The sequence below is a fragment of the Peromyscus maniculatus genome, chromosome 5, assembly GCF_049852395.1.
Source record: "Peromyscus maniculatus bairdii isolate BWxNUB_F1_BW_parent chromosome 5, HU_Pman_BW_mat_3.1, whole genome shotgun sequence".
In the NCBI taxonomy this organism is placed as follows: Eukaryota; Metazoa; Chordata; class Mammalia; order Rodentia; family Cricetidae; genus Peromyscus; species Peromyscus maniculatus.
Genome location: NC_134856.1, coordinates 27,329,522 through 27,353,380, shown reverse-complemented (window position 1 = coordinate 27,353,380; position 23,859 = coordinate 27,329,522).

Genomic DNA, 23,859 nt, shown 5'->3' with positions numbered 1-23,859 from the left:
ACCTCCGCCCTTTTTCCTCCCAGGGTCCTCTTTGCCCCCAAATCCTCCTAGCTATTGGCCATCTAGCTTTTTATTGAACCAGTCACAGTGCACCGTCTTCACACAGGGCAGAGGACTGTTCAGGGCCACTCCTTTCTGATACCCTTCCCTAGAGGTCATCAGGTCAGGGCACCCAGCCTTCCCCACAGTCTGTCCTGAACTTTGCCACTTGCCCTATTACATAACAGACTGCAGGTCGCATGTTCCCACTTTGAATAATTCATCTCCACAGACTCTCAGTATTTCAGTCAGAACATTTATTTCTTTCATTTTAATATTTTATCATTTTTGTCCTAAATGTATGACCTCAACTGGTTGCCATGCATTTCATTTTTTCTTGCCTTAAATATTTTAAAAGTTTCAAAGTACAAACATTACTCACAGAGTATAACGGAAAACGCTCCGTTTTAGTTCTGCACTGTTTAATTATAACTAGCTGTCATTAAGATGGCGTCTCCCCGCTCCGAGTTCTCCTGGCTGTGGCTGCAGCTTCATCTTGCCTGAAATACTTCGACACTTGGTACTTGGCCACAGTGCCTGTTGCTGGAGGGTGAACTGTTTGGCATTGAGACCTCTGGGCCTTTTCCACATTAAACTGCCAAGGCTTTGGAAAGCGGCAGAGCTGGTACATTTGCTGAGGGCTAGAAACCAAAGCCACGACTTGGGGGCCGGAGCAGCCTGAGCGATGGAGTTCACTCCCGGGTCTGGATCCCAGATGTCTCCCACAGGCCTGTGTGTAAACCTTGGCGCCCAGACCTGTGCTTCTGGGAGCTGGTGGGACCTTTAAGGTGGGGTCCGGTGGCAGGGCCTCAGTTCACTAGAGGTGTCCCCTTAAAGGTGACTGTGGGGCCCCAGCCCCACCCTCATCCTTGGTTCCCTGATTCCTAATCAGGTTTTTCTCTTCACATAGTCCCACCATGATACGCCGCTTCACCATGGGCCCAAAGCATCAGCCAAACCAATTTCGAACCTCCAGAAATCAATCTTTCTCTTCATAAGTTGACTGTCTCAGATATTTTATTATGGTGACAGAAAGCTGACCAAAACAATCATGCACAGAGAAATGTTAATAGATCATTGTTTAATAACAGCTCTGACATAAAGTCACTCTTCGGCCTGGACGGGGCGTAGTTTAGGAGCTTCAGTAACCATTGCTGCCCTCAGAAGAGAGGGTCTAGTAATTCTCACTGCCAAAGATAGGGCAACCAGGAGTGCGGGTGGGGTAATTTGCTCTGTTTCCCTGACCCCAGGGACAGGGAGGTTAAGGCTACATGCAAATAAAGAGGGCTAGTTGAGGAAAGGAGGCCTCTCTGCATGTTCACTCACTCCTCTGCAGTAGTTTGCTCTTTCACGCGGTCGGTCGTCGGGGTAATGGGTAAGGGTGGTCCTGCAATGCCCCGCCCAGTTATCAGCTTCAACCAGCTGCATTTATAAACGATGGGATTCCCTGACTTCTGCTCTCACAGGACCTAAATTCAAACATGCTGGTTTGACACAAGATCCGCTCTCTTCATGGATTTCCTCAATGGGTTTGGTCACATTAAACTCATCATGTGTCTCAAATCACTACTCCCGCTTTACGGAATGCCACAGATAGAGTAAGTCATAAACAGGAGTCTGTTTGACTCGTGGAGGCTGCAAGATCAAAAAGATCAAAAACAGAGCTCCACTTCCAGTGAGAGCCTGTGCTGCGTCATACATGACATGGAAAAAGGCGCTGAGGAAAACAGCCCTGAACACTTCCCCTTTTTAAATACTTCACACCATTGTAGTGGTTTGAATGCCAGTGTCCCCCACGGGCTCATGTGTTTGAACTCATGGGCCGCAGGTGGTGGTGCTGTTTGGGGAGGTTGTGGACCCTGCTGGAGGTAGAAGCTTGATGGAAAAAAAAATACATCACGTGTGTGTGTGTGTGTGTGTGTGTGTGTGTGTGTGTGTGTGTGTGGTGAGGGGCTTGAAGTTTTATAGCTGGCCCCTTGTCCTGTCTGTTCCCTCTGCTTCCTGCTCCATCAGGATGTGAGGAGAAGGGTCTTAGATTTTCTCTTCAGTTCCCTGACCGTGAATGCAGCTCACTGCTCCTTTGCCACGCCTTCCCCGGTATGGAAGACTGTAGTCGCCCACCGGCAATTGGTCCAAATAAACAGCGGTAATAAAACATCCTAACAAAGAAGCAACCAGGGAAGAAAGGCCTTATTTTAGTCCACAATTCTAGGTTGCCAGTCTGTTACTGCAGGGACTTCACGGTGCAGGGGCTTCAGACAGTGGGTCACGTCACAGCCACCAGAGCTGAGGCAAGAGAGTGCGCATGCTCAATGTTCAGTTTTCTCTACTCCCACGTGATTTCGGGCTGCGGAGTGGTACCACACACCTTCAGACTGGGTCTTTCCACTTCAGTTTATGTGTTATCATAATAGCCCCCCACAGACATGCTCAGGCCAATCTGATCTAGACAGTGCCTCACTGAGACGCACTTCCCAGGTGACTCTGGCGTGTACCGAGCTGACAATTAAAACTAACCATGCCAGTGATCTTAGTGCATTCATGATGGCAGAGCCCCAGTGACCAAGTGACCTCCTAAAGGCCCCACCGCTGATCCTGTAACTATAGCAATCCAGTTTCAACACCAGTTTAGGGAGTGTCTTCGAACTGTGGTGTGCTGCGCTCAGTCACTTTCCCCTTTGATGGCCACAGAGGTCACTTCTGTCCGGTCACCTCCATCTGATCCTCTCCCTCTGCCTCCCACAATGCACATGGGCAGCTCCTGGGCTAAGTGGTCCTGTTTCTGCTCATAATGAACCTAACAGGCTCAGCGAGATCCTCTTCAAAGATGTTCTCCTCAGAGCAGCGGCAACAGAGTAGCACTGTCTCTGTCGCCATACTCCACCACCGGTATTTGACTGAATTCTTACCTGGGCCTCGGCCAGAGAGGCAATGCCTAAGAACCACATGTATTTGTCATCTTAATCTGAAGAACATATCAAAAATGGGGATCGTGTAGCTCACTTCAGCCTTAATAATCTGAAGACAAAGAGGAATTATTAATAAAATACCAGTGAATAGCTAAGTCAGCATTGTAGAATCTACATACTCTGGGACCAGAGGGCTTTGGGCCTGGACTAGTGAAGTGCTCTACACAGCCAACAGCTGTCTCTCCCCGCACTGCATCGGCCTCTCTGACTGTTTAAGGCTCAGCTTGCCAGGAATGAAGCAGGAACTCCCTGAAGCCAAGGAATAATCTCCTTTTTATTTGTTCTTCATTTCTCGGTCTTGTAAGTCTCTTGTGTCCGTTTCTTCTTTGTAAAAGGATGTTGCGTTGTTTCCTTTCTCACCACGACTGATGCTTGAGTGATGGTGGCCTGTGTCCTCTCTCTCCAGCTGACCCCTCCAGAGCCATTCGTCTGTAGGTCAAGTGCCACCAGCTCTGCGTTGATGCTGTGGCTTGGTAAGAATCTAACTGTAGCTCTGTGTAGTACAGTAAACAGAGCAGAAGGATGGAGTCACTTCCTTCAAGTTCTCTAGTGGCTGGTTTACAAATTGATGAAGATGCTCTGGTGGACAGATTTGGAGAAAATAGGCTGGATCGACTGGTTTCACTCTAGTATAAGTCAAATGTCCCAAAAGGCCTGCATCTTCTTGTCCCTAGCACCCTCCTCAACACACATCCATAAACCAACTCCCGTCCTTTCCTCGGCCACCACTCTCTCCTCTCTGGGGCCTTAACCCTGCTGGCCTGGCCTGCCGAGATGGCTCAGGGGCTGAGTCCGTAGTGTTCTCACAGAAGACCTGAATTCAACTTCTCCCAACCACATCAGGGGATCTGATGTTGCTGGCATCTACAGGTACTACCCTCACATGACACACACACACACACACACACACACACACACACACACACACACACACCACACACACACACACACACACACACAGTTAAAAATAATAAAAATAGAGGCCTTTTTAAAATGCTTGACCAAATTATAAGTGCCATTTTTTGGGTCCTTGCTTAGACTCCCCCTTAAAACGCACCCTTGGAAATACCATTCCAACACAAGACTAGAAATACATTACAACTTCAGCTTAGCCTTGCTTGTGTGAGCCATGCCGTGAAACATTGGTACATTGTTGGGCTTTCCGATAAAAACAATGATATGGCCCTCAGAATGCTCTAACACTAAAGTGTTTATTTAGCTCACATTTTCATTTCAGCCTTGTTAGCCTTATCGTTGACAATTTGACCTTGAGTAATAGTTTCACTCTTACCACGTGGTGATCCCAAGCAGACAATGAATCGGACTTTGGCTTGTGTTCAATTATCTTCCTAAGTGCCCACTCTTCCCACACTTCCAGTAGTTTGCAGGGACTCTCCTGCTTACTCCATTGGCTGCTTGAGAATACAAAGCCTGGAGAAGATATTGATACTATTTTCAGTTCATATAATTAACTGCGTGAAGTGTTCATATATGAACATCTCATTTTAAAAGCAGTTTTACAAGCAACCAAGCTGAACTGCTCTACAGCGCCATCTAGCGACATCCCAGCCCAATCCACCATAGCCCATTGAAGACCTATGTTCCTGGTATCTTCAGGCCCTAACAGCTCTACTGCCTTCCCCAAGTGCCCCTGGGCTTCACACACACAGTCCATGTGAATGAATCGATGCAAACAGACCTAGTCCTCTTTCATTTCGGAAGTTGATTATAATTCTTCACGCTTATCAGTTCTTCTGACTGGACACCCTTCTGTCGACCATTTCTCAGTCGGGTTCTATATGCCGCTTACTAATCCTGGCTATGCATCAAGCTCTGATCCAAGTGCTTTGACATGTGTGACGTCTTTGATTTTTCACCTCATCCCAGACAAAGGGCTGCTGCTCATATCCGCATTCCACATTTGTGCAAAAATAAGGCCTGCTGCTGAGTGCCACACAGATAGTAAACATTGGTCTTTTCAGAGTATGTGTTCTTCTTACCTTACCAACTCCCCTTCTCAAATCTGATTCCAAGGAATAAGAAAAGAGGAGAATTGAGATTTTTGAGTAACTTACAATATCAAGCATGGTTCGTCTAAAAAGTTATAGAAATTGCTTCTCTCAGATCAAGTTGGAGAGAATTTTCATTCCTTCTGAAGGCTTAAAGTCAGCTATAGGATGGGTGTTTTGTTATTTGGAGATCTGAGACTCTGGCTCAGGAGTGTCAAGTACCTATAATTAACATGGAAAAATTAGGGTACGTGAGTGAGGCAGGAGGGTCAGACAAAAATATGAAAGACAGATAGACGATAATATGAAGGATAGATAGACAATAATATGAAGGATAGATAGACAATAATATGAAGGATAGATAGACGATAATATGAAGGATAGATAGACAATAATATGAAGGATAGATAGACAATAATATGAAGGATAGATAGACAATAATATGAAGGATAGATAGATGATAATATGAAGGATAGATAGACGATAATATGAAGGATAGATAGACGATAATATGAAGGATAGATAGACAAAAATATGAAGGATAGATAGATGATAATATGAAGGATAGATGATAATATGAAGGATATAGAACATAGAAGTGACAAAAAACTTAAGAACAGAAACACTACAGTAACCATGTATTCTTTTCCCAAATAGAAAGAGATTCATAACAGGACTTAGAAAATGTGCCAAGAATGAGATAGTATTTATCCACAACTGCCTACAGGGATGGGAGTATAGGCATGTTCTCTCAATAAAGAGGTGCGCTCTCTTCTGGGTCGGGAAGAGTTTGTGCGGTTTTCTTTGGCCTTGATTGGTTTATTTTCAAACACTATCCACTTTTCTGTGGATTGATGACATGTTGACTGACTTATCAGTCACCATCTCTCAACTCCAGGGCCACTCTGTCATCTGAGAACGAGGCTGAGCCCCATGTCTCCATGATGTTATGCGTGTTGGGGCATACAAGAGGGGCGGTACAGAAGGCAGATTTTCCTTCCTCGTTCTCCAGGATTGGTCAGTGTGTGTGATGTATCCACAGGCAGCAGATACTAGCAAAGAGAGCTTTAGTAGTGACTTGTCCTGTTGCTTTGATACAAACACTTGGCAAACACAAGTTAAGGAGGGACATGTTTATTTTTGTCTCACAGTTTAAGGGTACAGCATCATGGCGGGGAAACCACAAAGGCAGCTTGAAGCAGCACACCAAACCCGCAATCAAGAAGCAGAGAGCATTTCTGTGGGCCTCTTTAGCTCTTTGTTTCTTCCTTTTCTCATGTGGTCTTCATTTACCATGGTCTCCTATTCCTTGTTCTCCCTCTCTGTTCTTGATCCAGCTGGGATCTCCCACTCTCTTTCCCTCTACCCTCGCCGTTCATTGCTCCCACTCATGTCCAAGCTGTTCATGTAGATCTCATCCATTTCTCTGTCATTGGGTGATCCCCGTGTCTTTCTTGGGGTCCTGTTTTCCAGGTAGCCTCAAAGATACCCCCACAAAAGATGGCTGGCAATGGCCGAGAGACAGCTGGGACTGACCTACTCTGGTGATGGGATGGCCAAACACCCTAATAGTTGTGCCAGAAACCCCATCCAAGTACTGAGGAATCTGGATGCAGACATCCATGGCTAGGCCCCGGGTGGAGCTCCAGGAGTCTAATTAGCGAGAAAGAGGAGGGTTTATATGAGCAAGAATTGTTGAAACCAAGGTTGGATAAAGCACAGGGACAAATAGCCAAACGAAGGGAAACACATGAACTATGAACCAAAGGCTGAGGGGCCCCCAACTGGATCAGGCCCTCTGAATAGGTAAGACAGTTGATTGGCTTGATCTGTTTGGGAGGCATCTAGGCAGTGGTACCAGGTCCTGGGCTCGCTGCATGAGATAGGTGTTTGAAACCTGGGACATATAGAGGGACGCTTGGCTCAATCGGGTAGGAGGGGACTGGACCTGCCTGGACTGAGTCTATCAGGTCGATCTCAGTCCTCGGGGGTGGCCTTGATCTGGAGGTGGTGGGAATGGGGGGTGGGCTGGGGGGAAGGGGAGGGGGGCAGGAAGGGGGAGAACAAGGGAATCTGTGGCTGTTATGTAGAACTGAATAGTATTGTAAAATAAAATAAATAAAAGAAAAAAAAAAAGAAGCAGAGAGCAATCCGTCCTGGTACCCAGCTCACTCTCTCATTTTTATTCACTTAGTACTCTAGCACCCGCATATAGGGTGGGTCTTTCAACCCCAGTGAACCCAATCTAGAATATCAACCCCCACACCCCCAGAGGCTTGTCTCCTAGGTGACCAGGTCCCATCAGGTTAACAATCGGTATTAGCATCACAAGCACACAGAGGCTAACAGCTTTCTGTGGCACCTCTGAGTGACTCTGCAGTGAGTTCAAAGGGGTTGCACCTCTCTGCGGATCATGTCTCTAACAGCCTAAAGGGCAGGCTTCCAGCAAGTTCTACTGCAAGGCCTCGAGGTAGCTGGCAGCCATCCAGGAGTGGCTGCACCCTCTCCAGTATGAGCTATTCTTCCTCAGCATCCCGCTTGGTAACTGCCTCTTGTAGCTGTTCTTCCTGAATCAGGTAGTTACTCTAGTTCCTACCAGCCAATCCTTGTTACTTCCATTTTTATAGTAATAAGTATTATTATTATTATTTTTTTTTTTTGCAGTGCTGGAGTTTGAACCCAGGCATCCATACCAGGCAAGCACACTAGCCCCCAGCTCTATTACCACCTGGACAATTTGCAGATCTTTTCTTTAAGTATTCCCAGTGGGAGTGGGATCTGTTTTTCTCTGAGTACCAAGTTCTCATCACAAATAAAGTAAACAAGTTTGTGAAATCCACTCAGCTTCCCAGAAACCAAAATTATTCAAAAGAGAAATCCTCAAATATGGGGCATAAGCAGTCTGCTCATTAGAGGCCAACATTTCCCACTATAAAGAAATCAGTTTTCACATCAGTCCCGTGTGGGTCTGGGTATGTGCTGTTTTCCCTTGGCCTGGGCAAGTCTGCATGGACAGAAGGAAGCAGTTCTAGAGCTGGCTTTCCCACTGATTTCAACCCATGATGCCCATCACCTTTCTGACTCTTGGAGCTCTGCTTCAGTTTTTAAAATTATAATGTTCAATGCTACTCTGTGACATAAGAAGAGATATAAATTTGCCAAAATGGAAAATAGTAATGATCCAAGAAAGAGTTTTATCTCCTGGTTCATTTGCTTTGTGGTCAGTGGGAGAGGTTAGGATAATATGGTGGTTACTTACAATGAACTTGACCTACTAATGGTTTACAAGCCAGTAGCCATCAATGTGCCATGAAAGCAGGCTAGCGGCAGCTGCAAATGCTTATCGTTCTATCTTACAGACTAGAATTGTTCTTCTGCACAAGAAAGATAATATTAACATTAATTGCCCTAAAAAAGACTTACCAGCTCTGCTTTGTAAGGTGTAAGAAAGTCTATATCAAAAGACATTTCTACTTTGAATCTGTAGTATGGACTTGTTTTTAATCTGTTGTTGCTAAATTCAAATGAAAGGGTCCAAAATATACCTTGACCATATTAGGTCAAGAACTTCATCTCCAAATCACTTAAAAAAAATTGTCCAGCATTGTTTATATCAAAGTCACTCTATTCAGACCCAAAGCAAAGCATTTGGAACAGAATGGTGTCTTCCCATAGCTATAGGGTATCATTCACACATACAGTGAGAAAGGAGAACCTTTATGGAAAAGGATGCTTTCTTTCTGTTAGAATTCTGCACTCACTCCAGCTGCATGACCACATCTGTGCAGTTCAGGAGCTAAACAAAGGGTCTTACTTCTTATGTCATCCATGTGCGCTGGTGACTACATGCACATGGCGTGCTCACACAATCAGCGCTTGCCTGGCATAGCCCACCTGCTCCTTAAAAAGCCTGACACAGACCCCCCTTCTCCCCTTTTCTGTTCCCTCTTTCCCCCCCCCCCCCCTCTCTCTCTCTCTCTCTCTCTCTCCATGTGCATCTCCCCCAGGCCTGGTTCTTTTGTCCCTCCCACCCCCAATAAAGCTCTGATACTGGGTTTTGTCGTAGCTCATGACCTTTCCTTGTGGTAACCAGTGCCACTTATCATTTTTAAAACCATCATTTTCTGTCCTTGCTCTTGCATATCACCCATCATTGTATATCAAAGACTTGAGAGCTAAAAACGAGTCCATTAAGTTCCTTTGATTTCACGTAGAGAAGAGGATCTTTAGGGCTTAGCCTACTTGACTGACAACCAGAGCCCAGAGCCTGAAACTCAAGATGCTCTCCGAAACAACAACTTCTTCTTCTCCTTCTTCTTCTTCTCCTTCTTCTTCTTCTTCTTCTTCTTCTTCTTCTTCTTCTTCTTCTTCTTCTTCTTCTTCTTCTTCTTCTTCTTCTTCTTCTTCTTCCTCCTCCTCCTCCTCCTCCTCCTCCTCCTCATCCTCATCCTCATCCTCTCCCTCTTCCTGCTCCTCCTCCTCCCTCTCTCCCTTCCCCATCCTCCTCATCCTCCCCCCTTCTCCTCCACCTCCTCCTTCTCTTCTCTATATACTTACTATGCTCTTTCTCTAAGCTGCAAAGCCACACATAATCTGTACTCCTAAAGTGTGTCTGCTAATGGAAAATGGGTTGTTACATTAAATGTATCTCCATCCTGATACTGAGGAGCATTGCCTTACTTCCCCTTTGAAATGAAGGAAACTACCCCACAGATAGACTTTTACATTAGACTTGATTGCTAATTACGTCTATTTGCTTCTGAGAACCAATCCTTTGGGTAATTTCTGCAGAGCAGTAATCTTATTCATTATACATCGGGGTTGCTTGGTTTTTTGTTTGTTTTTGTTTTGCAGTGCTAGGCTACAGACCTGGGCTCTCACACATGTTAGGCCATCGTTCTGCCACTGAGCCACACAGCAGCTCTGTCTGTTGGTTTTCACTATTTTAGTCTCTCTATTGCCATGTTTTCAGGAGGCATCCCATTGGATCCTACTCTTCACTATCCACTCTGTAGATTCGTTCTCTAGGAACTGTCACTTGTTGGTAATGCAGAATAAGAATGAGTCTCACCCAGAATTGGATTAATAGGACTCCGGATTATCTAAGTTGGTGTGTGTGTGTGTGTGTGTGTGTGTGTGTGTGTGTGTGTGTATGTGTGTGTGTGTGTGTGTGTATGTGTGACATTGTCTTTCATGTTCCTTACTTCTGGTCAGTTTTTATTGTCAACTTGGCACAACCTAGAGCCACCTGGGAAGTGAGCACCTCAATTGAAGAATTGCCTCTATCAGATTGGCTTCTCTCAGTGATGGAATGTCACCTGGAAGTGTAAGCGAAATACCCTCTCTCCTCCCCTGGGTTGCTTTCAGTCAGAGTGGGGTGTTTGTTTGTTTGTTGGTTTGTTTTTCAAGACAGGGTTTCTCTCTGTAGCCCTGACTGTCCTGGAACTAGCTCTGTAGACCAGGCTGGCCTCGAACTCACAGAGATTGTCCTGTCTCTCCTGCTGGGATTAAAGACATGCTTCACCACCACCTGGCCTGGTCAGATGTTTTATCACAGCAACAGAAAGCAAACTAGGCACACAGCAGTCCTCTTTCCTGTCTATTTTCTCCATGGCTGCTTCCTCCATCTGTCAAGTTCAGTTTCAAGTTACTGTATCAGTCTAGAGCAATGGTTCTCAACCTGTGGGTCATGACCCCACAGGGATTGATTATCAGATATTTACATTACAATTCATAATAGTAGCAAAATGACAGTTATGAAGCAGCAATGAAACAACTTTTTGGTTGGGGGTCACCACTGTAAATATAATAATAACAACAACTGTATTAAAGGGTTTTAGCTTTAGGAAGGTGGAGAACCACTGGTTTAGAGACATACAACACAGAATCAAAGGGAACCATTTGGGCCAGATCCATTTTCAAGTAAGCATTTTTCAGAGCTCCCAAAGTAACAAAAAACTTTTAGTATTTTTACTTTATTGGTGCTGATATTTTAACATTTACATTTTCCATTTTTCCTCGGAATTTCATTACATTTTATTATACACTAATTTACATTTTAGTATTTTGCTTAAAAAATGATAATCACATGTTATAAGATGGAATGATCTAGAAGTTAGGTGCATTGTCACAGACCTTACTTCTGTTTGGTGATATGACAGAGCCTTCAAAATTAGTCACTCACGCACTAAGTCTCAAATACAGTAAAAAATGCATTCATACAATAAAGGTAATTGACCGTGACAAATAAGGAATGTAATTTTTCTTGGCCATGTTTCAGAAATTCAAGGTCAATGGCCTTTGTCAAGGCACAGAGCAGGAAGAGAGTATGCACAGCTGTGTCTGGGAGCAGCAGGGTAGGTATGTACACTCACTCGATGATGCGGGTGTTGCATGCCAAGTGTTTACAGCTATGTTCTCTTAGAAAAGCCAACTGCGATGGAAAAAAGTTTCAGCTGCCCCCGCAATGCAGCCTGGGTCAAGTCCACAGTCTACGTCTTCATTTAGAAAGTGGAGTCTCCAAAGCATATCTGTGGTTGTGTAAATGAGACAGAATGTTGTGCCCTCTTGCCCCCAGGTTGTGTGTCCTGCACTGGGGCGTGTGTCTCACAAAGTGACATTTGTGTTGCTCTGTAACAATTATTATAGAGTGGAGAAAAGGAGTTGGAAATTCAAATCTGTTATCCTTTCTACCAGTTCTATGGCAACGGGGAAATGGAGACTATCGATTCAGGGGAAGTTTTGGATTTTTGTGAGTGTTCTGATTGCAACAATAACTTAAAGTTGACCACGCAGAAGCATCCTCATTGTATTGGCAGGAATGCATACATAAAAATGAATGTTCACATCTTGAGGATTCAGTCAGCAAGCACTTCTCAACTCTGACTAGTTTTCATTTTATTACAATCTGATCTGTTTGAGCTTGTGAGACCAGAGAGATTTGTGTTGACTTGAAATGAAACCTATGGCGTTCTCACCCTCCCAGTGCTTGTCCCATCCTCTAAAGCACTTGTGAATTATTGCCTGTGCTCATGTATGCATGCACACATTTAAACACTGGAGATAAGGGAAGGGCTAAAAGATAGGATAGGAAAGAAGAGTGGGCATCTCAGTACAGGCAGCCAGAGACATTTTCCTCTTTTTTTCTTTCGTATAGTTTGTTTGTTTATTTTATTTTGTTTTTTAATTTTTATTTATTCTTCTCCCATACAATACATTCCGATCACATCTCCCCCTCCCTTCACTCCTCCCAGTCCCCCACCTCTCCTTTCACTCAGATCCTCTTCCCCTGCCCCTGTCTCCCCCCAGAAAAGAGCAGTGTTCCCAGGGACATCAACAGAAGACAGCACAACTCGATACAATAAGACCAGGCACAAACCCTCACATCAAGGCTGGGCAAGGGAACCCAGTAGGAGGAAAGGGTCCCAAGAGCAGGCAAAAGAGTCAGAGACACCCTCACTCCCACTGTCAGGAGTTCCCCCAAAACATCAAGCTAACAACCACTGCATATGTGCAGAGGACCTAGTAGAAACCCATGCAGGCTCTGCAATTGCTGCCTCAGTCTCTATGAGCCCCCATGAACCTTGCTTAGTTGATTCTGCGGGTCATGCAGAGCCATTTTTCTAATTTATACGTATGTGTGATTTCATACCATTTCCAAGAAGTAGATAAACAGCTAAGATTGGCAGGAGGGGAAGCAGCTTAGTGAGATTAACTGATTTGCCCAAGAACTTACAGCTAATAAATAATGGGCACTAAACTGGCACCTAGTTTTTCCTAATATCCAGATCTATCCTCCTTTTAAACATCCACTTGTTATTCTAATTATAAAAAAATTACAAACACAAGAGATGGAAATAACAGCTACTTTCACTTATGATGGAGTTACAGCCCCAAACCCCTCTGTAAATTGAATGTCATTCAGGGGCTGGGGAGGTTCAGTAGTTAAGCTCTTTCAGAGGACCTGAATTGGGTTCCAAGCACCAACATGGGACAGCTCACAACCACCTGTAACTTTATTTTTTTCATTTTTATTTATTTAGTTATTTTTCTATTATCAGCATGATACAGTACAAATTCTTACCCTAATAGTGAAATGTTTCATTGAGGCTTGCCCAGTAATTGAATAAAATGAAAACTTATTATAAACCAGTCATCCTCGGGTCCCCCCTGTTGTGTAGCCTCCCTGGTTCTGTGGGTTGCAGTCTGATTGTCCTTTGCTTTACATCTAGAATCCACTTATGAGTGAGTACACACCATGTTTGTCCTTCTGGGTTTGGGTTACCTCACTCAGGATGATATTTTTTAGTTCATGAATTTGCCTGCAAATTTCATGCTGTCATTGTTTTTCTCTGCTGAGTAGTACTCCATTATGTATATGTACCACATTTTCTTAATCCATTCTTCAGTTGAAGGGCATCTAGGTTGTTTCCAGGTTCTGGCTATTACAAATAGTGCTGCTGTGAACATAGCTGAGCATGTATCTTTGTGGTATGATTGAGCATTCCCTGGGTATATGCCCAAGAGTGGTATGGCTGGGCCACCTGTAACTTTAATCCAACACCTTCTTCCAATCTCTATGGGCATCTGCATGCATTTGTTCACACACACACACACACACACACACACACACACACACACACGCACACGCACACGCACACGCACACACAGCCTACTTAGCAGTGTTGACTGGTCACCAGCAAAAGTGTGGCTGTGTTGGAGCTGCAGGCCCTGTCTGCTGCGGTTGTTTCCCAGCATCACTGCGGAGGATCTTGCTCTGTAATCCACCCAGAAAGAGACCAAACTTTAAATGACAAAGTATTATTTCTATACATTACATCCTCTTGCCTTGATAAAGTGGAAAGTCTCCCAGGAAGCCATTGTGAACTGGGGACTTCTGTCTCCAATGACCATGGACCCAGTTCCCAGCTAGTAGGTGTTTGGTTCTGCCATAGTTACTTCAGAGACTCTGTGCCTCAGAGTAAAACACAAGGGACAAAATGTGTGCTCCTATTTATTCCCAGCCAGCTGTCTTCGCTAAAGCCAACTGCTAGCCGGAGACAATACCATCCACACTGCTGTGCTACAGACGTATTCTCTTCGTATGAATATGTCCACATGGAAATACACACTGCTTCTCTTCCTACATTGTAGCTTGAATTTTATATCCAGAATTTAAGGCTCACTCTTGTCGGTTAAGCCCAAACACCTACATCTTGACTCTTCCTCCTCTGCCCTTCTCCTCTTCCTCCTGTTTTCTTCTGGCATGTGTGAGTCTTCACATCTGTGCACATACTTAAAGAAGCTAGAGGAGGTAGTTTCTACCAGTGTTCATCATATTCCCTGATCTCAGGTCTCTCACAGAACTTCCAGCTTGGTTGGTGGCCTCTTGTCTCCACCCACCACCAAATTCACCAGTCACACACCCAGATTGATGGATGGATGGATCTATCTCTCTGTCTGTCTATCTATCTATCTATCTATCTATCTATCTATCTATCTATCTATCTATCTATCTATCTATCTACCTATCTTCCTTCCTTCCTTCCTTCCTTCCTTCCTTCCTTCCTTCCTTCCTTCCTTCCTTCCTTCCTTCCTTCCTTCCTTTTGTTTTTGATACAGAGTCCCACTATGTAGCTCTGGCTGGCCTGGAACTTTCTGTATAGACCAGACTGGCCTTGAACTCACAGAGATCTACCTGTTTCTGCTTCCTAAGTTCTGGAATTAAAGTGTGTGCCACCACACTCAGTCCCACCCCCAGCTTTTTATGTGCATGGTAGGACCTGAACTCAGGTCCCTCTGCTTGTGCAGCAAGCCCCTTACCCAGATCCATCTGTATCTCTTGTTTGGGCTTTCGAATTGCTGTGATTATTTTACTCTCTGACTATTCCATAACCTCTTCTTCACTTTCTTACATAACTGCTTAGATTTTTAAATGTTGATATTATAAATAATGCAACAAAGTATGTTTTTTCTATGCACTCCTTTGTGAGCATGTCCCTCTATTTCTCTAGGAAATGACGAGGTCATAGAAGTGCAATTTCATAGTTCTTAAATGTTTACATTGATATGGATTAAATTGTGTCTCCTCGAAATTCCTATGTTGAAGCCCTAAATCCCAACAAGGCTAGATTTATTGACAGCATTTGTAAGGAGGAGATTAAAACTAGACGAAGTTATAAGGGTGGGGCTGTGATCAGATAGGATTAGCGACCTTCTGTGAGTGGTGTTCAGACCGCTGTGCTGCCAGGGCACAAGGCACACCGGGTCATCCATCGACAAGCCTAGACAAGAGACCTCATTTGAAGCCAGGCTTTGCTGGCCCCTTGATCTTAAACTCTGGCCTCCAGGACTGTGACGGAAACAAATTCCTGTCGTCTACCACACCCAGCCCGTGGTATTCTGTCAGAAGCCTGCGCAGACTAATATATGCGACTTTTGGATGTTTCCCATTGCCAAGTTGTTTCCCAAAATGCACCGACCCCCACCCCACCAGCAACGAAGATCTCTCTCATGGCGTCCAAGCCTCACCAGAGCACCCCCCACCTCCTCCCGGGATCTGCAGGAGGCCAAAGGCTCTTAGTCCTTGAATTACAGACCCAGTCAAGCTATGCAGGAATTCGCTGCATAATGAAGGGTAATTTTAGCTTTACTAAGTGTGAGGGGTGTTTGGGTGGCTGTGTTTCCAGTTTCTTATGTAGCAACAATTCTTCACAGTTTAGCTGCTTTGAAATAAAAATGAGAGGTTGCTTTGGTGTATTGTGTTAATCTCTTCCAATTTCTTTTCTTTTTTGTTTTGTTTTGTTTCGTTTTGAATCAGCAATTGCTATGTACCCTAAGCTAGCCTCAAACTTGCAATTCTCCTGCCTCAACGTTTTAAGTACTATGCAACCCTGCCCGGCTCGTCAGAATTAAAAAACAAATATTGGTTTGTTCGTTTGTTTGTTTGTATTTACATGTGAGCAGTATGTGGGTGACTGTGCATGTGAGATCAGAAGACAACTTCTGGAGTAGTTTCTCTCCTTCTATCACACGCCTCGGGGATGGACTCAGGGAACCGGGTTCGGCAGCAAGGGCCTTCATTGGCAGAGCCATCTCCCTGGCCCTCGTGAATTCTTAACTTGGGGTGTTTTAAACTGGTTATCTCAGTGCAGTTAGTAAATGCTGAGGGTGGGGATGGGGAGGTTGCTCCATCAGCAGTTAAGAGCCCTGGCTGCTCTTCCAGAGGACCTGGCTTTGATTTCCAGCACCCACATGGCAGCTCACAACTGTCTGTAACTCCAGTTGCAGGGGACCAACACTCTCTTCTGGCCTCTGTGGGAACTGCACATATGTGGTGCATAAACATGTAAGCAAAACATCCAAACACATAAAAGAAAAAATAATTAATTAAAAATAAAAGGGTGAGGTGGATATTCTTGCTTTGCTTTTGTGTTTTTCTTTAATCTTAATCAGGTGGAGTCCACAAAAGTAATTTTAACATACTTTATTCTTGATTCTTATTTAAGTTATACTTAATATTTTACATGTTAACATGGACTTAAATATTAATAAAAATATTCCAAATGCCAGGGAAAAGCTTTCTGGACAGAGGGCAGATCTGTCATGGACTCACTGCTTTAATATCTTCCTGCTGGAAAGAGAGCTCTCACTGGTGGCCTCAACACTGTGGTCAGCCCCACATGATACAGCAGGCAGGTCCACAAGGACCCTTTCTGTGGTGTCATTTCAAGCCAGCTCCTGCAGAATTGTCATCTCTACCTCTACAATTGCCCTTAGTTCATTGCACATGAAAAGCCTTTAATCAAGGTGCCTAAACCCACGAGGGCTAGATTTCAGCTGAGGTTTTTCTGATTGGCCCCCTGGAATCTTTGCCATCTAAGCCAATACAGCCGCAGATCAGTGCAGGAACTCAAGTCAATTAACCTCCCACCCCAGCCTCCTCCCTGAGCCCGTGTAGAGATGCTTTTCGGTAGCATGTACCTGAGTGTTCATTACAGCACTGTTCACAATGTCCATGTCATGGAGCCAGCCTAGGTGTCCAATGACAGCAGCCAGAGGAAGAAAGACGTGATACATACTCACAGCGGAATTTTCCTTGGTCATGAAGCAGAATGAGGTTAGATCTTTTGCAGGAAAACAGATGCAACCAGAGACAATGTATAAAGAGAATTATACCAGTTCCAGCAAGACAAACATCATGCTTTCTTCATTTGTGACTCCGAGGTTTATATAGTCCCATAAAATCATGTGTGTCTATAAATGGAAAGTGTATAAAATGAAGTAGAAGAGAAATTGTCTAGGGGACCTAAGGAGTGAGGAGGAGTGAGAATAGAAGAGCGAGAAGTGCGGATATGTTCAACACACAATATACACTACATGATTTTTTAACTTAAAAGTGAAAAGAAATGGCAAAATAACCAGGATGGACACAGAGTTTGGTATTCAGATATTTCAACTCTTCAACTCCTAAGAATAGATCTTGCAAGAATTCAGGCAGATTACTCTATAATCAGAGCTTTTGGCTTTTGTGATAGTCAATTAGGTTGCTATGTCTTATTGTGACCCGCTTCTATAATGCTAAATGCATGCAAAGCCCCTTTCGCATGGCTTAGGCACACGTAACCACGTGTACCTCATGGGCTCCCGGAAGTCTTAACAACATTTTGACATCTTACCAAGTCAAAGCATTTTTACAATATTTCTCCACTGTCATAGTCTGTGTACTGACAGCAAACGCAGTGACAGACAGACTGCCGGTGTCACAGGACCTTGGAGGCACTGGCTCAAAGCTGCACGTCTCTATGCCTTTTCTTTTCTCATGGCCACACAGTTGGAGGTGGACATGTCAGTTCCACTGAAGCTCTACTGCCTTGGTGAAGTAGTAGAAATGATTAATTATATTAAGTCTAGGCACTTGAACACAAATGGTTTAAAATAGTCTAGATCAAGAGATGGGACTCACATATAAAACACAGTTGGCTGAGGGCCGGCACCCGAGCCATTGCTGAAAAAGCTGCTGTTTTCAGATGACACCGTCTTTACCTGAAAAGACATGCAGACTGCACTTCCTGCTTCCCTTCCTTCCTTCCTCCTCCCGTCTCCCCCCTCCGCCAGTCCTTCTTCCTTCCTTCTTTTGTGAAGTTTTCTGAGACAGATTCTTGCACGTCACCCTGCCTAGTGTGATACTACTTTGCTCCAAGTTGGCCTGAACACTGTAGGACTTGTCCTGCCTCAGCCTCTCTGATGAGGAATTCCCAACGTATGCCTTACACTCAGTAAGCTGTAGCTTTTCTCAGCACACTTGGCAGATGTGTTGTGGTGTTTGTTTGCTTGTTTGTTTGTTTGTTTAATGAATGAGTTGGTCTCGTCACTATAAACTTTACCGTGAAAAAAACTCCAAGAGTTTGTGCTGCCCAGAATAAAATTGAAGAATTCCCAAGGAACTTGGACTTTTCAAACCTATCCTGGTGCTCATTGGCCTGATAATTTTCCAATATTTGAAGAGTTTTAAAATGAGTTAGGTGATGGCACTTTTGAATGCTGTCCTATCAACATCAGAATTTCTGCTTATTCAGTAAACCAGCATTTTCAAAATGACCAAATGCATAGCACAAAATCAAAATCATTTAAAAATAGATTTGAATGCAACAAAACACCAGTCACTTACTGACGTGGTTTCAGACTCCACACTGCCGCTAACCTCTAGGAAAACTCCACTTGTCAAGTCGCACTGTGGTATCAGAGAATATTCACAAGTGTGATAAGGCCACTAAAATGTTCCTTTCTTTGTCACATGTCTGGGAGAAGCTTCAATAAAAACAGTGTAGCGACAGATGAATTCAGAAGAGTCTCTGAGCATGCTCTAGTCTGCGGTTAAGCCAGAGGTCTGAAATGGACTGGTAAAATGGAAAACAGGGCAGGTGTGCTGGCCTTGCCTCTGACGTTGGCACCCAGGTGGCTGGAGGAGAAGAATACTGAATTTGAGGCCAGGCTGGATAACACAGTAGGGCCTTGTCAAAGAAAGAAGGGAAAAAAGAGGAAAAAAGAAGGGGAGAAGGAGAGGAAGGGGGGAAGGAGAGGAAGGGGAGGGGAAGGAGGAAAAGCAGAACGATGGCATTCTCGATGACAATTTTGCGTTAGAAAATAAAGCAACTTAAGCCAATTTAGTTTTTAACTGTATCCTAAATGTTTGCCCACAGCTAAGTGTGGCTCTCACCTCTCATCAAAGAAGTGTGCTTTTCAGCAGACCGAGAATACTACCAGGCTCACAGCCGATGGAAATGCAGAGGTCAAGTAACTGTGGGGGCCTGGACCCAGTCGGTCCATCTACAACCCAACCCCCACATCAAATGTTTGCGAGGATTGTAGGAGCCAGATGGAGGGCACAGTGTCTCTATATACAAAGGGAAGCTGCACCCAGAAATCTCAGTCATATAGTTGCCACACAGAATTTGCTTAATAGCATTACCAACTGACATGCCCACGGGAGGGGAGGAAATTCGCAAGGCCCCACCCTAGATGAAACACTACAGACAATTAGTGGCAGAGAGGAGATTCAGTCTCTCCAGAGGTAAATCCAGATAGTTATGCTATGCTAAGAGGCCAGCTCTAAAATCATGTGCACATGTCAGGAGACTGGTAAATCAGTAGGGCCTCTCTCTCTCTCTCTCTCTCTCTCTCTCTCTCTCTCTCTCTCTCTCTCTCTCTCTCTCTGTGTGTGTGTAGTATGTATAATGCACATGGAAGAACAGGTCTTGAGCTTGAGAGGCAGTTGGAGTGGGGACTTGGGAGGAGATGGGGAAAAGACAGAAAGGTAGAAATAATGTAAAGACAGTACTCATGTATGAAATTTTTAAAAAACTTAAAAAAGAATAAAGCAATTCTTTTCGTTAAATGTTATATGTAGCAAAGAATGAGATCTGTAATTTTATTTAAATGAATTAGTAGCTAATTTAAATTTTCTGTTTTTATTTCCAGTTGGGCGACTTAACACAATGAACTCTCAGCAAGTCTTGAAAGCTATGAAGGGGTCTGGAGGCCAGCGCCTTTGAGGACTTCTGTGTTAAGCCAGGAGAGATCCCTGTAGTGGACCACAGAGATCGTCTCACCTTCCACAGGCAGGATTTGCACTGTCTGAGGGCTCCTAGTGACAAGCAACAGACACCGAGTGCAGCTGCTTAACAGAGAAAGTGCATTGGAAGACACGTGTTCACTCTTAGGAGCAAGTGAGCAGGAGCCAGAGGAGCAAGGCCCAACCAAAATCTACTCTCTGCCTGTGTGTGATGGTGTGAAGCTGGGACAGCCTGTGTGTGATGGTGTGAAGCTGGGACAGCCTGTGTGTGATGGTGTGAAGTTAGGGCAGTCTCTGTGTGATGGTGTGCTGCTGAGACAGCCTGTGTGTGATGGTGTGCTGCTGGGACAGCCTGTGTGTGATGGTGTGAAGCTGGGACAGCCTTTGTGTGATGGTGTGAAGCTGGGACAGCCTGTGTGTGGTGGTGTGAAGCTGGGACAGCCTCTGTGTGGTGGTGTGAAGCTGGGACAGCCTGTGTGTGGTGGTGTGAAGCTGGGACAGCCTCTGTGTGATGGTGTGAAGCTGGGACAGCCTCTGTGTGGTGGTGTAAAGCTGGGACAGCCTGTGTGTGGTGGTGTGCTACTGAGACAGCCTCTGTGTGATGGTGTGAAGCTGGGACAGCCTGTGTGTGATGGTGTGCTGCTGGGACAGCCTGTGTGTGATGGTGTGAAGCTGGGACAGCCTGTGTGTGATGGTGTGAAGCTGGGACAGCCTGTGTGTGATGGTGTGAAGTTAGGGCAGTCTCTGTGTGATGGTGTGCTGCTGAGACAGCCTGTGTGTGATGGTGTGCTGCTGGGACAGCCTGTGTGTGATGGTGTGAAGCTGGGACAGCCTTTGTGTGATGGTGTGAAGCTGGGACAGCCTGTGTGTGGTGGTGTGAAGCTGGGACAGCCTCTGTGTGGTGGTGTGAAGCTGGGACAGCCTGTGTGTGGTGGTGTGAAGCTGGGACAGCCTCTGTGTGATGGTGTGAAGCTGGGACAGCCTCTGTGTGGTGGTGTAAAGCTGGGACAGCCTGTGTGTGGTGGTGTGCTACTGAGACAGCCTCTGTGTGATGGTGTGAAGCTGAGACAGCCTGTGTGTGATGGTGTGCTGCTGGGACAGCCTGTGTGTGATGGTGTGAAGCTGGGACAGCCTGTGTGTGATGGTGTGAAGCTGGGACAGCCTGTGTGTGATGGTGTGAAGCTGGGACAGCCTGTGTGTGGTGGTGTGAAGCTGGGACAGCCCCTGTGTGTGATAGTGTGAAGCTGGGACAGCCTGTGTGTGGTGGTGGAATAGAGTAACTGAGCCTGCATTCTCCCCGCCACTGCGTGACCTTTGACTCCACTGGAGCCTCCTCCCGTAGTTCCCAGCCTGCTTTCCCCAGCAGTTCTCAGTCCACACCACCATCAGCATGGCAAGGGGATCAAATGTCCTCGTCCTGTTGCCAGGTTCCAACGTGAAGGACGAGTGCCTACCTCCTGCTTTTTTCTGGAGTACCTCCCAACAGACAGACGGTTTACATTATACCCAAATTCGATGAAAATCCGAAGCTCTTATGAAGGAGCAAGGAGGTGGTGATGTAATGGAATGCATGCCTTCTGTATTTGCTGTGGGACCTTTCCTGCAGAGATGGGAGGAAGGTCCCTGTCATGGCTCTTCTCAGTGCCAGCCTGACTACTTCTGGAACGAACCCAAATGAACCCTGGTACACTTGTGAGAAATTTTTTTCTTAGTTAAATCATTTGAAATGGGAGACTCACTCTAAATCTGAATGTTTTGAGGTAGAAAGACCCCTCTGAAATCTGGGCCCTGCCTTCTGCTGGCAGCCTATGTCAGGACACGGAAGGAGGAAGCGTCTGTTCTCTCCCTGCGTGACCCACTCTCTCTGGCAAGTCTATTCCCTCACGAGCAGTAGAGCCTACTTCTTTGGGATTCCAGCGTATACTAAGGCCCAGTTAGTTGAGACATCTATCCTCGTGGACTGAACAACTACTGAATTCTTGGACTTTCCTTTGGTAGACAGCCATGGTTGAACTAGTCGGACGACAACTTGTAAACCACTCTAATAAATTCCACAGATACGGGATTCATTCTATCAGTTCCCACAGCTAAACTTTCTGCCCTAGAGGAGTCTAATGCTGGGACTCTTCTGAGATGCTCCAGGTCTCTCTCACTGATTTGTTTAATTTATAAGCTATCTTCCTAGAAACCGAGTTATTTGTTGTAAGAACCTCCATGTTTCAAATGAAAGCTATCTAGGCAATAAGAAGGAACTTAAGTGGAAAAAAAATTAATGTTAAGAAAAACCCACTTTCTTTTTGTCAGGTGATTCTGGCTAGAGCAAAGTTCAAAAGGCTGTCAGCTTTCAAGTGAGTAGTGTTTCCGGGGCACCGGGGCCATGGCTTCAGATATTCACCTTAGTCCTGGTTGGTCTGATAGTTAACTCTACGCATCAACCTATGGACTGTTCCCAGATGTGTGAACCAAGAGCTCACGCCAGTGTTCTTTTGAAGATGTTTTTGGAGGTATGAGTAACATCAAACCAGGACAGTAAAGAAGCTCACACTCCATGACGTTGGGTGGCCCTTCCCCCACCGCCTGAGTTGAGGGCTTTAAGTGGAAAAGGACTCAGATCCCTTGAGGATGAGACATTCTCCCCGCAGCTTACCTTCCCGCTCCTGTTCATCATCAGCTCTTCCTGGCTCTCCAGCCTGTGGGCCTGTCCTGCAGATTTCTCCACAGCTAGCCTCCACAATTGTGTGCTCACTCCGTAGGTCCGTCTGGACACACTCACTCTTGTTCTGTTTCTCTGGAGAATGCTAATTATACAGTTGGGAGTTCCTAGCTGCTATGATTTCTCTAATATGGCAAGCTCACTGCTAATTTTGTAAGGATTAACTAAAGACAATGATGGTGACATTCCATTACTCTCCAGCATTCTTCCACACAGCCACCACTAGCCACATGGAAACTCTGGGAACTTAAAATGCAGCTATACCACATGTTGAAATGATAATAATGTTAACATATCAGATTAAGTAAAAATAAGTTATTAATATTAATTTCAAATTTCTCCGACTTACTTGTGATGTGGCTACTAGTTGATTTAAAATTCCCTACGCAGCACCCATTATATTCAGACAGCACAGCCCTAGTCTAGCATTTCTTCCAAACCTCTTCCCTGCAGTGTTCATAAAGGTCTTTGTTTCCACCCCCGTAAATGGCTGTCACCTAATCATCGTGAGGGCAGCTTTCAGCCACTGATGCCTCTGAGATGGGATTAGTCTAAGAACCAGGGTGGGCATGGCCAGACACAGAACTTGGGGACCAGGTATGGAAAACATGGGCTAGTTAGTGGCTGTCCTGACAGACAATGACAAGATGTTGTCACTCAGTCAATAACAGAAACACAGTTTTGACCACAGTGAGAAGGGCAGCCTTGGTCATGTTGTTTGCTGTGGAGCCTTCAACCATCGTGTGAAAATGCGCTCTCCGTGACAGGGTGACTCTGGGCTGCTTCTGTGTGCCTCACAACTGTGATCTTATTCAAGTAGGGGATGAATGAAGCTGTTTGGAGCTATGAAGAGACACCACCATGTCTTCATGATTCAAGAGTTTCTACCGTCCGTTTCTCTGTGTGGCTCATCAGCTGTGGTCCCATGTGATCTCCAAACAAGCAATGGTTTTGTATAGAATTAGGAACAGGGCTAGTTGGTGAACTAATATGGGGAGGTCCATTGTCTTCTTCTTTGGGCGGTGGTAAAGTGGACAAGATGGCCTTTTGTTATTG